The sequence below is a fragment of the Herpailurus yagouaroundi genome, unplaced genomic scaffold, assembly GCF_014898765.1.
Source record: "Herpailurus yagouaroundi ecotype Mexico unplaced genomic scaffold, PumYag 77, whole genome shotgun sequence".
Taxonomy (NCBI): Eukaryota; Metazoa; Chordata; class Mammalia; order Carnivora; family Felidae; genus Herpailurus; species Herpailurus yagouaroundi.
Genome location: NW_024412388.1, coordinates 5,836,655 through 5,850,338, shown reverse-complemented (window position 1 = coordinate 5,850,338; position 13,684 = coordinate 5,836,655). Strand labels below are relative to the sequence as shown.

The window sequence follows — 13,684 nt, the reverse complement described above, 5'->3', positions numbered from 1 at the left end:
TGGAAGTTCTGCTCTCTGCCCCGACTTGGGCCCGCGCAGTGGGGCTCCTTGGCCACAAGCTCGAGCCCGAAGTCGTCTCACGGAGGAGTCTCGACCTTTGTGTTCTCCTCCACTGCAGACGGTTTTGACTTCTTTCGGGAAGTGAAGCAATCGTGGATACGGGCCGATGTCTCCAGCTTTTTAAAGCTGTTGAATTAATGAAAAGTTTGTTGACTTTTTCGAATTGTTTCTGGGGTCTCACGTTTGAGTAATAAGAACGCAGAGCTCGTCCGTCGGCGTCCCTCCCTTCGTGCGCCTTCGTGTCAGAGGTGGCTAATGTTCAAGAGTGGGCTTTCTGATGGCACGTGGAGCCTGCAGAGGAAAATGCTTTCCTAGAGCAGCCAAGAACGCCTTCCCTTCGCGTCTCAGACCAACTTGGGGGTTGGTCTCAGACGTTAACTTGGGGGTGGTCAAGGTGCCCTCCTGGAGGAGCTTTGCCTCACCTCTTCCTGCTGTCCCACACATCGGTCCAGGCGAGAAGAAGCCTAGAAGAGTGGGGTGACCGAGGTCGCTGTGACGATGGCATTGGTAGTTTGTCTCCAGAACGAGAGTCGGCAGGATTTTGAGGCAGACGAAAGGCGTGCTGCTTGGACGTCTGCGCCATGCCGCACGAGAGGGAGTCGGCCCTAGAGAGTCTTTCCTGCCGTGCAGTTTGCTCCGGAGATCTGGACCCGTCCAGCTTTCCCGCGCAGGACGCGGCCAGGCCGACGCCCAGCTCTCCTCGGGGTGGGCCTGCTGCCACAGGCGCGGCCTCCCTGAGCAGCTGCGTTCACGGAGGGGCCCCCGGGGAGCGAGCCTCCGTGCACCCTTACGGGCTCCACGCTCGCACCCGCACTCATGCCCCGGGCCTCCCGGGGGGGGGGGGGGGGGGCCCTCGAGGAGACCCACGTACCGCCCGGGGGGAGGGAGCCCTCCGAGCCCGTCGCCCACGCTGCGACCGGGGGATCCGCGAGCCGCCTTCATCGACTACGACCCGAACCTCCGGTGACCCCCGTCGTGTGCGTTTCCTGAATGCGGTGCGCATGCTCGTACGAGTCACCCGGATCAGCTTCCCGGAGACCCTCGGACCACCGGGCCGCTGCGGTCAGAGTGCCTCGCACACCCGCTCGTCCCTGGACTCCAGGCTGCGTGACCTCCCGCCCAGCCGTAGCTTCCTGGGCATTGAATGCCGAGCTGGGGGCGGCGCGAGCCTGACGGAGCCTGGCGCTTCCCTGTGGGCGCTGGCCGGGAGGATTGGGGGGACGAGGAACAGGTCTGAGGAGGTTCTTCCTCTGCGTGCTGCTGGCACCTGTCTGTCCCGCCCTGTGGTCCTCTTCCTTCGCACCGCACGTCTCCAGGTGGGACGGCTGTCTGACATCAGGGCGTCTGTGAGGTGTCCGGAGGTGGGCTGCGTCTCCCGGGCCACGGCGGAGCCGTCGTGACGAAGCCCGGGTGGAAATCTGCCGCCCGGAGCCGCCAGACTCTGGGGCAGGAGGCTCGGCCCCCGCCGGTAGGGGCCGAGTGTCCACATGGTGGCCAGTGGCTTTACCGCTTGCCCGCGCGGCGGCGGCTCCTTGACGCCTGCTCTTCAATCCCGAACGGACGCTGCTCCTCCCTGCCGGCGACCGGCCCTGTGAACTCTTCTCAAAGCCCGCGCGTCCCGCAGGGGTCGCGCCCGCACCCCTTTTCCCGCCGGCCGTCCGCGAAGCCCAGTCCTTGGGCTCGTGTGTCTGTCCGCTAGGGCTGTGCTGACAGAGCAGCCCGGAGGGGTGGGGGGGCTTAAGCGGTAGAACTCTGTTCTTTCATGGTTCCTGGGGCTGGAAGTCCACGATCAAGGTGTCAGCGGGGTTGGCTTCTTCTGAGGCCCCTTTTCCTTGGCTGGTAGACGGCCGTCTTCTCCCTGTGTCTTCACACCGTCTTCTCTGTGTGCCCATCTGTTTGCAGATTTCCTCTTCTTGGAAGGGCACCGGTCATAACTGCGTCAGGAGCACCCTCATGACCCATGTTAGCTAATCGCCTCTTCAAAGACCCCGTCTCCAAACACAGTCACGTTCTGAGGTGCTGGGGGCCAGGGCTTCAGCATGCGATTTGCGGGGAAGGGAGAGACACATAACTCAGCCCTTAAGGGCCTCGTGGAAGGTGGCCGCCCGCCCCCTCACCCCCTCCCGGGGTTGTTCTTCCACGAGCCGCTGGGACGGGCGCTCGCCACGTGTGTTACATGGGTAAGACCTGAGCACAGGTTTGGGTTGCGAGCTTGTCTCGATCTCTCTGAGATCTTTGCCTTAGGTTAAATCCAAAATTCAGGCCAAAGAGAGGACATGTTTCACATCTGCATCTAAGGAGGATGTAAAGCTGTAATTGTGTTTTCGTGCTTCGAAGGGTAATCTTTGCCTCTGTTCTTTTTATTAAACAAATGTGATACGGTGACAAAATTAAATACCCCTTCCCCTCCTTTCTTTGTAATGAGGAAGTCTGTCCTTTATTTTACAATTCGACTTGCAGAAATGGATTGTACTTGATAATTTGCTGTGCGTCCATAAAAACCATAAAATATAAGAAGCAATGTTGCGAGAGTGGCTGTTCTCATTTCCTGGCAGTCATTACATGCTTCCAATACAAAAACATTTTTCTCCTAACTGTCCGTTCTGAGCTCAAAAATGGATCTCCCTCCAGCCCCTGTCATTCAATTATCACCTCGGGAAATGCACAGATATAACTGATGATCCCTTTAAAACGTCCTGCAGCATGCCATCCTCTCTCATCCTTCATCTTTTGTCCTGTTCCCGTCATTAAATGTTACACCGCCAATGTATATTTTATAGGGTGACCCTGGCAGTGTCACTTTGATACTGTGCAGGGATAATAAGATTGCACATATAATGAAAGGCCGATAAATAGAAAAATGTTTACGACACGGAGAATGGTGCTTTTAACAGTTTTATGGCTTTCTCTTTTCCTCTCTTCTCTTCTCCCCCTTTGCTGGTAGAATTGTGGTTTTGTTACAGAACGAGAAAACATTAAGAAGGGCGATGTGGTAATAGAACCGACAGCGGTGAAATCCCACTTGCCCTGTTGCTGAACTCCAATAAAATGAATTCAGGAAATAATGAAGTATTCGGCTTATAGGAAAGAAAACCGGTTTCAGTGAATGAATTCTTGGGGGTTCGGGGAACCCTACAGAGCAGACGCGATTCTTCGCGTGGGCGTTATTGTACTTAAAATGTGAAGTCTTCAACGGCTCCGTAAAACCAGGGATAGAAGCCCCCGAGTGGGCCCTGGTGTGTGGGTCCCGTGTTAAGTGAAGGCCAGTCTTGTCGCTGCATCGGGACTGCCCAGGCTTCTGTGCCACAGGCTGGTGTAGGCACTACCCGGGGTGGGTTTCAGGCTGGGCCTTGGATGGATTTGTGATGGCTGTGACTCTGCCTTCAAGCAAGTCATTTCCAAATCTGTTTTCTGGTTTTTATTGCTGTTATTCTTGGCTAAGTGGAAGAATCTTCTACGTGTTGCTTGACTGGTAGGTGTCTTAGTGGAGCTGCTTGGAGAGGTGGCAAGGGGAAGAGGTTCAGGAGACCACCCACCGGCCCTCGAATCATCTCCGTGGTTTTGAGCACACTTCGAATAGATGTGCCCCCTTTTGATGGATGCTTCCTGCTGGAAGTAATTTGGAACGTTGCTTTGTAGCATATTCAGAAGCCATTTTTTGAAGGACTCTGCTTGATCAAACTCTTCACCTTCCTCAGAGAAAGAAGAGTTACTGCTTTTAGGTCAAGAGGCCTGTGAAGGTCACTTGCTTGGCACATCTCTGTGACATACGCAGCCTAGAGCCAAAAGTAGGCCAGAGGGCTTTGTCCATAGCGGAAGCCATTGGATGGCTTGAGGCGTGGCCGGCAGGTTGTGAGGGGTGCTCGTGGCCGTGGGCTCCCAGGGTCTGTCTGGTACAGTCCTTGGAGCTTGTTCCTGGTGTGGGAAGTAGAACGTATTTGTCTAGGCTCGTGCACAATTCTGATTGTGCACTGTGCCAACCAGATGTTTTTCTGAACCTGGTACCCCGGCTTCGGGCAGGTGTGGTTCTGTACTTCTTGGGTGCGGCACTGGGGGGTGGGGGAGGTGGCTCCGCCCTGGGGTGGGAAGGCCGGCCACCCATTGTTATCAGGGATGCACAGTGCCTTCGTTTGCTTTTCTTCCTAAACTATTCAGGGTCCGTTGAAGAGGTTTAAGATACTCCCTAGGTGAAAGATAACCCAGATTTGAGCCTCTGGCTTTAAGAAATACATTGATTTCCCCTTAGTTCATAGCAGAGTGGTTAAGAGCATAGGACTCTGGAACCAGACTCCCAGGGCTACCATTTGAAGCTGTGTGAGCTTGGACACATGGCTTTGTCCCCTGTGCCTCGGTTGTCTCATGTGTAAAGCAAGGATGATGCGATTTATGTGTTAGGGTAGCCACGAAGATGACGTGTATATTAAGGAAAACATTTATTGTGCTTAGCTCTCATCATTGCAGATTTCATAAGCCCGGTGAGAGGTGATTGGTGGTCTATAAATCTGCTGAATGGGGAAGTGGCATTGGATTCCTAAGTCCACCCTCCTGTCAGCCCGTGACCCCCACTTTCAGAGCACTGCTTCTAGACACCGCATGCACGTGGCTTACGTTTTCACGGGCCCGTGGAAAATGAACTAAAAATAAGAACAGTGTAGTCATTCTTCATAACGCTGGATATCAAATTAAGGAACTCTTCTTATTTGGATGGAATCTGTCTTTTCTACTTCTTTAGAGCTAAAGTGTCATTTCTTTTATGAAATAATGATGAGCTCAAGAAGCAGTTATTTTTAATGACCTTATTTGGCAAAATAAAAAGTCAGTGATCTGGTATCCATTTCTCAGAAGTTAATTTTTTTGGAGTTAATTTCAGGTGAATTTTTTTTTAATATTTATATATTTTGAGAGAGAGAGAGAGAGAGAGAGAGAGAGAGAGAGAGAACGAGTGGAGGAGGGGCAGAGAGAGGGAAACACAGACTCCGAAGCAGGTTCCAGGCTTCGTGCTGTCAGCACAGAGCCTGATGCGGGGCTTGAACTCACGAACTGTGAGATCATGACCTGAGCTGAAGTTGGATGCTCAACCGACTGAGCCACGCAGGTGCCCCAATTTCAGGTGAATTTTAATGCTCAGGGAATACTCATCTCATCAAATGTTTACTGAATACTGAAGATATTCAAGATACTGCCCTAGACTTGTGGGTATTTGCCAAGGAAGTAGGCACAGACTTGGGGACATTAGGTCACTCATGGTTACGGTTTGGGGCACCTGGATGGCTCAGTTAAGCATCCAACTCTTGGTTTCAGTTCACGGTTCGTGGGTTCGAGCCCCATAATGGGCTCCGTGCTGAGAGGCGGAGCCTGCCTGAGATTCTGTTCTTTCCCTCTTTCTCTGCCCCTCCCCCCATTCATGCTGTCTCTCTCTTCCATTCATGGTTACGGTCCAAAGGAGAGCCTGTGAGTACCAGGAGAGAGACAAGTGTGGAAAAGTTCAGGTGTGCAAATATGATGACCTCAGGGGCTTGGGGAGAAGGAGAAGGAAGGCTTCAGGGAGAAGATGGCATCTCTGGTGACCTGAGCCCTCACTGGTGAGGACTCGGATCCAGACACTGAGGGGACAGCAGACTGGCCGTCGTGTTTGGCACAAGCCAAGGGCTGTGAGGGTGGGGAATGTGGTAGAAGGGTCTTCTGTGGCCAGAGGGAAAGGCCCGGGAGAGGCAGCAAGGCGACTGGGCCTTTGTTCTGTTGGTCTTGAGGAACCTGGAGCCTTCACTGTGTGGAGAGGGAAGTGACCAGGTCAGAGCTGGGCTTTGGGGAGACTGAGCATCTCTGTGGGAGAGGACAGGCCTGCCTAGGAGCTTGAGTCTGGACATCTGAGTGGAGGGGAGGTGTGGGACCAGACGGAGAATCCACAAGTGGTCAGCAACTGAAGCAACATCGAGCTTAGGAAATCTCGTTACAAGTTTGGCTAAACAGAAAAATATCTCTGTTTCAGTTTTGCCACAATGTGTAAACAAATAGTGGTCATCATTATTTAAAAAAAAAGACAATTCTTTATCCTGCACAACTAGGATTTTTTAAAGAGAGGTTGGGGGAGTGCCAGTTTCCAGAACATCTCTGTGGGCGTCTTAGCGTGGCCTCTTACAACCTGTTCTACCCAGGAGAGCGTCACCCGCTTCGAGTCCTCTTTCTCCTCCCTCTCCTTCGCCCTGCCCCCGAGGAGCCGGAGGTGGGTAGGGGAGATCGCCTCGCCCAGACGCAGGCTGCCTCCTCGCCCGTCGGGTCCTCTCGCGTGGCACGTTCGGTAGGTGCTCCTCCAGCCTCTTGCTCTCAGAAGGCGGTGATTTCTGCCGTGTGCCTTCAAGCAGATCGTCATCCTGTCATGTGCACTCTGAGCCCACAGAGTCGGTGTTTAACGATTAGCAGCAGAGCCGGCTGACGGTGTCGGGGCTCCGTCAGGGATTAGGGGATTCGGTTGGTTAACAAAAGAAGGAGCCCAGGAGAGCACCGCTTTAATTACCAGAGTCGATGCTGGAAGACGACCAGTTGCCTGCTGGAAAAAGATCCGTAAAGGTGGCCGCTCCTGAACGTAGCTGATGGCGCTACCCGGCACCGGGCTCCTCACCTGAGCTGTTCGGGACACTCGTCAGCTCCAGCCCTGGAGTCCTCGGGGAGCGAAAGGAAAGAATGACTGGTACAGGAGCCTGTGCCAGGAAATTTTACTGACTTGCTTCACGACCCTCGAGTTAGTTTTGGCCAAGAAATGCAGCTGTGATTCCCAGGCAGAAGTGGTTGTGGATGTCAGAGGGCCCAAGCTCAGCTGCAGGGTCAGAGCACGCCGGTCCGAGGGCTCCCCAGGGGCCTGGAGCGCGCGGGCTTGCCCGGACCCGCTCCAGGAGCCGGGGCCATGTTCCCCTGTGGCCTTGACCGCCCTTGGGGCCCCGGCTTGGGAAATGAAGTCTGAGCAACAGCTCTGTGCCATGTTTCCTTCTCCCTCCTGCCCCTTCTGTGTCTGGGACCTTGTTTTGTAACTAGTCATTGCCTACTGGAACTTCTCTCTGGAAAAACACACCTTCTTTTAATAAAAGGGGCTGGGGCTTTAGATTTCTCCATTCCATCCAGCAAGGGCGGGTTTCTTTACTTCTCTGCCTGGACCACCGAAGAAGGGACTGGATGGTAACTGAAGGGCATCATCCTTCAAACAGAGTTTTTGCAGCAAAACACCTTGATTGTAACCAGCTGTGCTTTCGCATGCAGACTTAAGGGAAGGTGTGGATTGGGTGGAGATCATTTAAGTGTACTCTCTCTCGTATTCATGTTAAAATATTTATCTAGCATTGGAACAGTTAATAATAGATCTTAAAGAATTAAAATAACTTCTCCTAAACGCTTACTTTCTAACCCCTGCAGTGGGGTGTGTCAGTTGTGTGCAAAGGTATGCATCTGTCAGCCCTACCACACAGTGGGTCCTGTCCCGTCACACCAGCGGACAGGGGCAGACGGGCTTGAGGGGCCTGAATGGCAGCTTCAGAGAAAAGCTGTATTTCTAATGCCATTATCCATGTGGAGGATGGCTTCTAGGCCTCCTCCCCACCCCTGCTGCCCCTCTGTTTTGAGTACGTGGTACCTGGCTCCGAGAGGATGCCTGTTGACGCTTTGGTGGAGAAGAGGAAGTTAGCAGCGGCTGTCCCTCCTCGGGGGGAGGAAGCATTGATGGGTGGCCTCCACTGGGGACCTTCTGTGGCTGGTGCCTGGGCACTCGCTACGGTGCAGGGACCCAGATAGAGTCCTTCCTTCCCTCGTCCCTGCCCCTCCTGTGCACGTACCAAGGACTGGTTTGTCAGGGCCTTCCTTGGCCGGACTGAGGCCAGCGGGTGTTAACCATTTTTCCTGCTGGTCACAGAACCACACTGTGAGAATGGAAGATACAGGAATAGGGCCCTGGACACCGAATTGGGTGAGAGAGAACCCAGGGAGTTGAGAGCTTGCTGCTGTGCTCGGTTCAGGACAGACCTGCCCCCCAGTGAGCCCTTGACCCTCGCTGTGCTTACAGTGCCTTCTCGCTCTGCCATCTGTCCTGTGCCTTCACTTCCCCAGGGTCCCTTAGAAGACACATAGCTTATCTTACTTTAAAAAATACATGCGTGTTTGTGTGTGTGTGTGTGTGTGTGTGTGTGTGTGTGTGCGCGTGCGTCAGGCTGGACGGGTTACAGGTTCCGCTCCCGTAGCGTTGCGGTGCCTGAAGGAAGGAAATAGTCTTGTCTGCGGGCATAGTTTTAGCCAAGTGGCTACAGGCAAATTAACCTGCTGGTCAGATGGGAAGGAGACCCAGTCGGGTTGTCCCCTGCTGCAGGGCTGTGAGCTCCCACCTCCAGCCCCCGCCCGCCTCTGCTCTTACACACACGCTTGCGGTGGGATGCTCACTCTGGACCCTGGGACGCATCACCAGTCTGACATTCACCTAGACGTACCAGCAGAACTTACCTGAAGGCTGCCAGTAAGTGCTGAGCAACCCCAGTACCCCTCACTCCCCATGCTTCACTTCAGGCTGTCCGGGCCGTGGAGCCATGAAGGGAGCGTGCCCTGCCATTTTATGTCGGGCGAACTTGATGGACTCAGTGTCTAACACGAGGCGACACAGAAGTACAATGGTGACCGGGGAGGAGGAACCAATTGTCCTACTGATTCCAAGTGGTGGAGCCCAGGAAGCTTCTGGATCACAGGAGTGGCTGTGATTGAGCTGTCTGCTGGTGCCTGGAGCCTTTTGTCAACCTGACACACTCTGTCTCTCGTCCCAGCCCCCACCCACCCAGATAGAGGGCTGCACAGAGCATCTTATACCTCCCTTTTCCTTCTGTCCCCATCCCATGTTTGCTTTTGGATGGAAAATCAGAGAAACCTACAGGGGCCCGCCCCCTCCCCCCTCACTGGCTTGTCTGGGGAGAGGACCTGCTGTGCAGAGCCTGCCTGGGAGGGAAAGCCGGTGCCTAAATCCAGGAGCAAATCTCTTCTTGCCAGCGGCTTTTTGCTTATGACCTGTTGGGAAAATCCAGCGCCCCTGCCCCCCCCTTTCACACGCTGCAGAAAAGGCGAAGAGTTGGAGGGAGAGAGAATCCACTAAATATAGACCAGTGGCTTTAAGCGCTTCTCTTGGCGAGCACTGCAGCCCGTAATGCTGTCGACCGGAGAGGACGTCGCCCCCTCTCTTTCCCTTTTTGGCCCAGGCACTAACCCAGTTTAGTCGCTCGTGCCGTGTGCAGTTACAGCACAGAGACGGGAGGTGTGCTGGCTGTGAGGCCTTGTCGCGAGGTGGGGGAGAGCCCCGGGAACAAAACCGCCGCCGCGGCCGTTCGTGTCCACGTTTATGCCTCTGTGTCCGCTCGCAAGCAAAGGCGGGAGCTCATTTGCAAGGCTGCCTTTGTGGAGCTGCCTTTTGATCGATGATTGCCTGTGTTAATGTTTCAGCAAGCTATTGATTTCTGCAACAGCTTTTGTTCCTGAATTTATGTGCAGCGGGTCTCTGCAGCACACACTATGCATGTTTGATTAAAGTTCAATTGACTTCGTTCCTGGTGAGGCCTCTAGCTGCCTCATTCCCTGTTTGTAGAACCAGACCTTTTCCCGACATGTTCTTTTGTTTGTGCTCAAGACCTAGCCACCCATGCAGTCACCAGTATGCTGTTTCTAATCCGCCTAGATTCGCTCCGTTCCAGTGTTTAATCCCTTCGTAGACGGTACAGTGCTTGAGAGGCAGCTAATAAAACCTGGCCTGGATTTTTTTTTTAAAGTTAACTTCATGGCTGTGTAATTGGTATGCATAGCATATATACCGTAAAAGGACACCCACTTTAAGCGCAGTGAGGGCACCGTTCAGGGAGTTTGACGACCGTAAACCCGCGGGGCGTTTATGGGATTTATTCTTTCACCCCGAAAGGTTTCCTCATATTCTTTTATAGGTAGTTTCCTACTTCTTGTCCTCTGGACTCTGGGCAACCACTCGTTTACTTTTTGTGATTGTAGATTTGCCTTTTCCAGAACAGACCCCCACAGTCTGTGCTTTTGTGTCTGGCTGCTTACAGTCAGTGTGATGTTTCGAGGTTGAACCATGTTGTCACGTAGATCAGTCGTTTGCCTTTTTACTACCAAGTAGTATCTAGTAAGTGGATGCACGGTGATCTGTTTCTCCCTTCTCCTGTTGAGGGGTATTGGGATAGTTTCCAGTTTGGGGTGGCAAAGAGTAAAGGTTCTCTGAACGTGTTTACGTGGAAAAGTCTTTGTGTGAGCATGCTTTTATTCTTTTGGGTAAACACCGAAGAGTGGGATCAGCTGCTGGGTCATATGGTAAATGTTTAGCTTTGTAAGAACCACCAAAGTTTTAGAAGTGGGTGAACCATTTTATATTCCCACCAGCCATGTATGAGAGTTCTAGTTGCTTCCTGAATTTTGAAATGTGTAGTTCTCATTTTCTGAACTGGTTTTAGGCCTATAGTGGAGGGTCCTTCTGGCTTGGTCGTTTGATCCCTGGTACTGAGAAAATAGAATGTGTTCTGGACTCTTTTTCTTGTCAGAAGGCTATTCTTTCCTTCCTTTTTTTTTTTTTTTAAGGTTTATTTAGAGAGAGAGAGAGAGAGAGAGCAGGGCAGGGGCAGAGAGAGAAGGAGAGAGAGAATCTCAAGCAGGCTCCATGCTGTGAGCACGGAACCCGACGCAGGGCTCCAGCTCCTGAACCGCGAGATCCTGACCCGAGCCCAAATCAGGAGTCCGACAGCCAACCAGTTGAGCCTCCAGGTGTTGACAAAAAGTTGATGATTATTTCAGTATTAGGTTTCTTTGTCATGTCCTGCTTTTCTCACATACTTGAGGAAGACACAACACAGCAGGAGTGGAGGTTAAGGTTGGGAACCCGGCTTTTCTTGAGGCTTTTTCTGCCCGGTGTGTGGCGTTAGGCCAGTATCATAGCCTCACTGGACTCTGGCTTGCCCTATTTTAATCTGTGAGTTATGCTGTCTTCTAAGACCATTTGAAACTCTTTCAGACATTCATGTTTGAGAAATAGAAATACATTGAACCTTAACACAGGTTAAAATGGCACAGTTTCACTTACGAGCAGGTTTTTTTTTTTTTTTTTTTGATAAATATAGTCGAGTACTGTAAATATATTTTTTCCTCCTTATGATTTTCTTAGTATCATTTTCTTTATTTTATTGTAAGCATGCTGTAAAAAATATATGTAGCATATATAATACGTGTTAATCAACCGTTTATGTTATCAGTAAGGTTTCTGGTCAACGGTAGACTGTTTATTAGGTTTTGGGAGAGTCCGAAGTTGTACCTGGATCTTTGTGTCAGTGCCCCTCACCTCCAGTCCCTTGTAACTGTGTGAGTCAATATTGTGTCACAGATCAACGTTGTACAAAGGTGTTAGGGTGGCTGCTTTTTAACAGCCTGTAAGTCAGGCTGAGGTTTGGCAGAGACCCTGCTAGCACCTTCCCACCTGATTTTTCTCTCCCATTTTTGATTCCTTCTCTCTCCTGTAGCTTCCCATTTCCTCTTACACCCCAGGCCTTTCTCATCCACTGGCCCCTAAAGTGACTTCAGCTAGAGGAGGTGGGAGGAACCACTCTGGGGTCTCACATCCTTCCTTCCAGCTTTGGGATTGGGCCGTGGCTCACTGCACTAGTTGCCCTTCTGAACTGATAGAGCATGTCACGCTGACAAAGTATTGAAGGGTGACAATGACTTGCCTTGGCTTCTGTTCTGTATTTTCTCATAGGAGGACCAGCGTCAGATCGGTTTTGTATCCGCACAGGTCTCTTAATCCCCCACTGGGTGTCTGGGTTTATTCCCTCCAGCCAGCCAACACCAGAAGATCAGTAGAGATAAGTGACTTTCCAAGTCGGGAAAATGGGAGATAAAGAGCAGGAGCCAGGAGCTTCTCGGATGATGACCTCAGGGGCTCGGGACGCTCCGGTCACCACGGGGACAGTTGTAACCTACGTTTGTAGAATAACATGTGACAGACAAACAGGTCAGAAATCCAAGGGCATTTCCTACATTTTCCCTTGTTCAGTTACTGTCTCATGGAACTGGAAAGGGGGTGGGGTGAGCTTATAGATTTGCCTGTGCTCGTCCTTGGTGGCTGGCTCCTGGCCTCCCTTGGCCTGGGGTCACGCTTCATCTGTTAACTATTGGCAGTCACTAGCATTTTGCTGAGTGGCACTTGGAAAGACTGGAACCTATCCACAGCTCCAAGAGATACATGCTATGGACCTGTGGAAGCCAGTCAGAAGTTCCTCTGAACCACAGGCTCCTTTAAGGGTCTGGCAACAGCTGCGGTCCCACTTCTTAGAAAATGCACAGGCATAGAATCCAACTCTGAGCAGTGAGCACTCAACACGCGCGGGTTACCTGCTTTGCAGAAGCCGTTTCCCCACTTAAAACCTGCCCCCTTCTCTTCAAACTGACTTCTCATCGTGTTCTAAGGCCATTGCTTCTGGGGGGTGTTTTAATGAAATCTCGTCTAATGGGGTGCTCGGCAATCACAAGAGTTTGTCGCCTAGTATCTGCGCTTATCTCCTTCAGTCTCTCCAGCACTGGCCTTTCCAGCTAGATGGATCTCAGGTCACCGGAGAACAGAATCTCTCGCTCTGGCTCTGGCTCTGGCTCTCGGCTCCTCCATTCACAAAGCAGTGAGCCTTCCATGAGGCTAAGTGGTGCTCTGGCCAAGTGGCTCCAACCTTGGGGTACGAGTTGCTCCCAGGATGACTTCCAGGATACACTGGTCCACCAAGTTGATTGTCCACAGGATTGATTCAGTTAGAGAAGATCAGTGTGATCTAGGCACTCTCACTGCTTTAAGTGTTTTTGGGGTTTTTTTCCTCTAATTCCAGGTGAAGGTACTTTATCTTGGGATGTTTAAGAAATTGGTCTTTGTCAGCCAGGGTTAACCAAACGTGGCACAGGGGCAGCAGAAGTGCCCCTTTTTAATGGTTGCATTTGGGTTCATATCCCCTTGCTGTATTTTTTAAAAAGCTGTCTTGCCTGCCTTTCTGCTGGGCCATGAAAATCTTAAAGACCAACCTTGTGGGGCACCTGGGTGGCTCAGTCGGTTAAGCCTCCCACTTTGGCTCAGGTCATCATCTTGCAGTTCGCTGCTTCGAGCCCTGCATCGGGCTCTCTGCTGTCTGCACAGAGCCCGCCTCTGCTGCTCTGTCTCCCTCTCTTTCTGCCCCTGCCCAGCTCGTTCTCTTTCTCTCTCAAAAATTTAAAAACGAAAGACTGACCTTGTGACATGTGGCATTTCATCTCTGCATCAGTGCCCCTGTGTACGTGGCCCTCGGGCGTCACCTTCAGGATTTTGTACCAGCTTGTCCCACTGTGGTCACTCAGACCGGGTAGAGGCCGTGGGGCAGTTCTCCTGGGTTTGGGGAGAACTCCTTTTTTCCTGACCCCGGCTCCCCACCACCTGAGCGCCTGAATTGTTGGGGTTTTTTGGAGGGGGAGAGGGGTTGTTTCTGGAATAGCCTAAGTGGCCAGGCGTTCCCTTGTCACACCTGTGTGATTTCAGTGCAGTGCGGTGAAGAAACCGTCTGTGCGCACACACGGTTAGCGGGCAGGGATTTTCCCTTTT

The 13,684-nt window shown here is 52.2% G+C and overlaps 1 protein-coding gene across 5 annotated transcripts in view; it reads left to right on the top strand.

Annotated features, from left to right (window-relative positions):
* Nucleotides 1-13,684, top strand: part of RERE (arginine-glutamic acid dipeptide repeats) — a 426,631-nt gene that overhangs the window by 400,405 nt on the left and 12,542 nt on the right. The gene's annotated exons all lie outside the window — the stretch shown is intronic.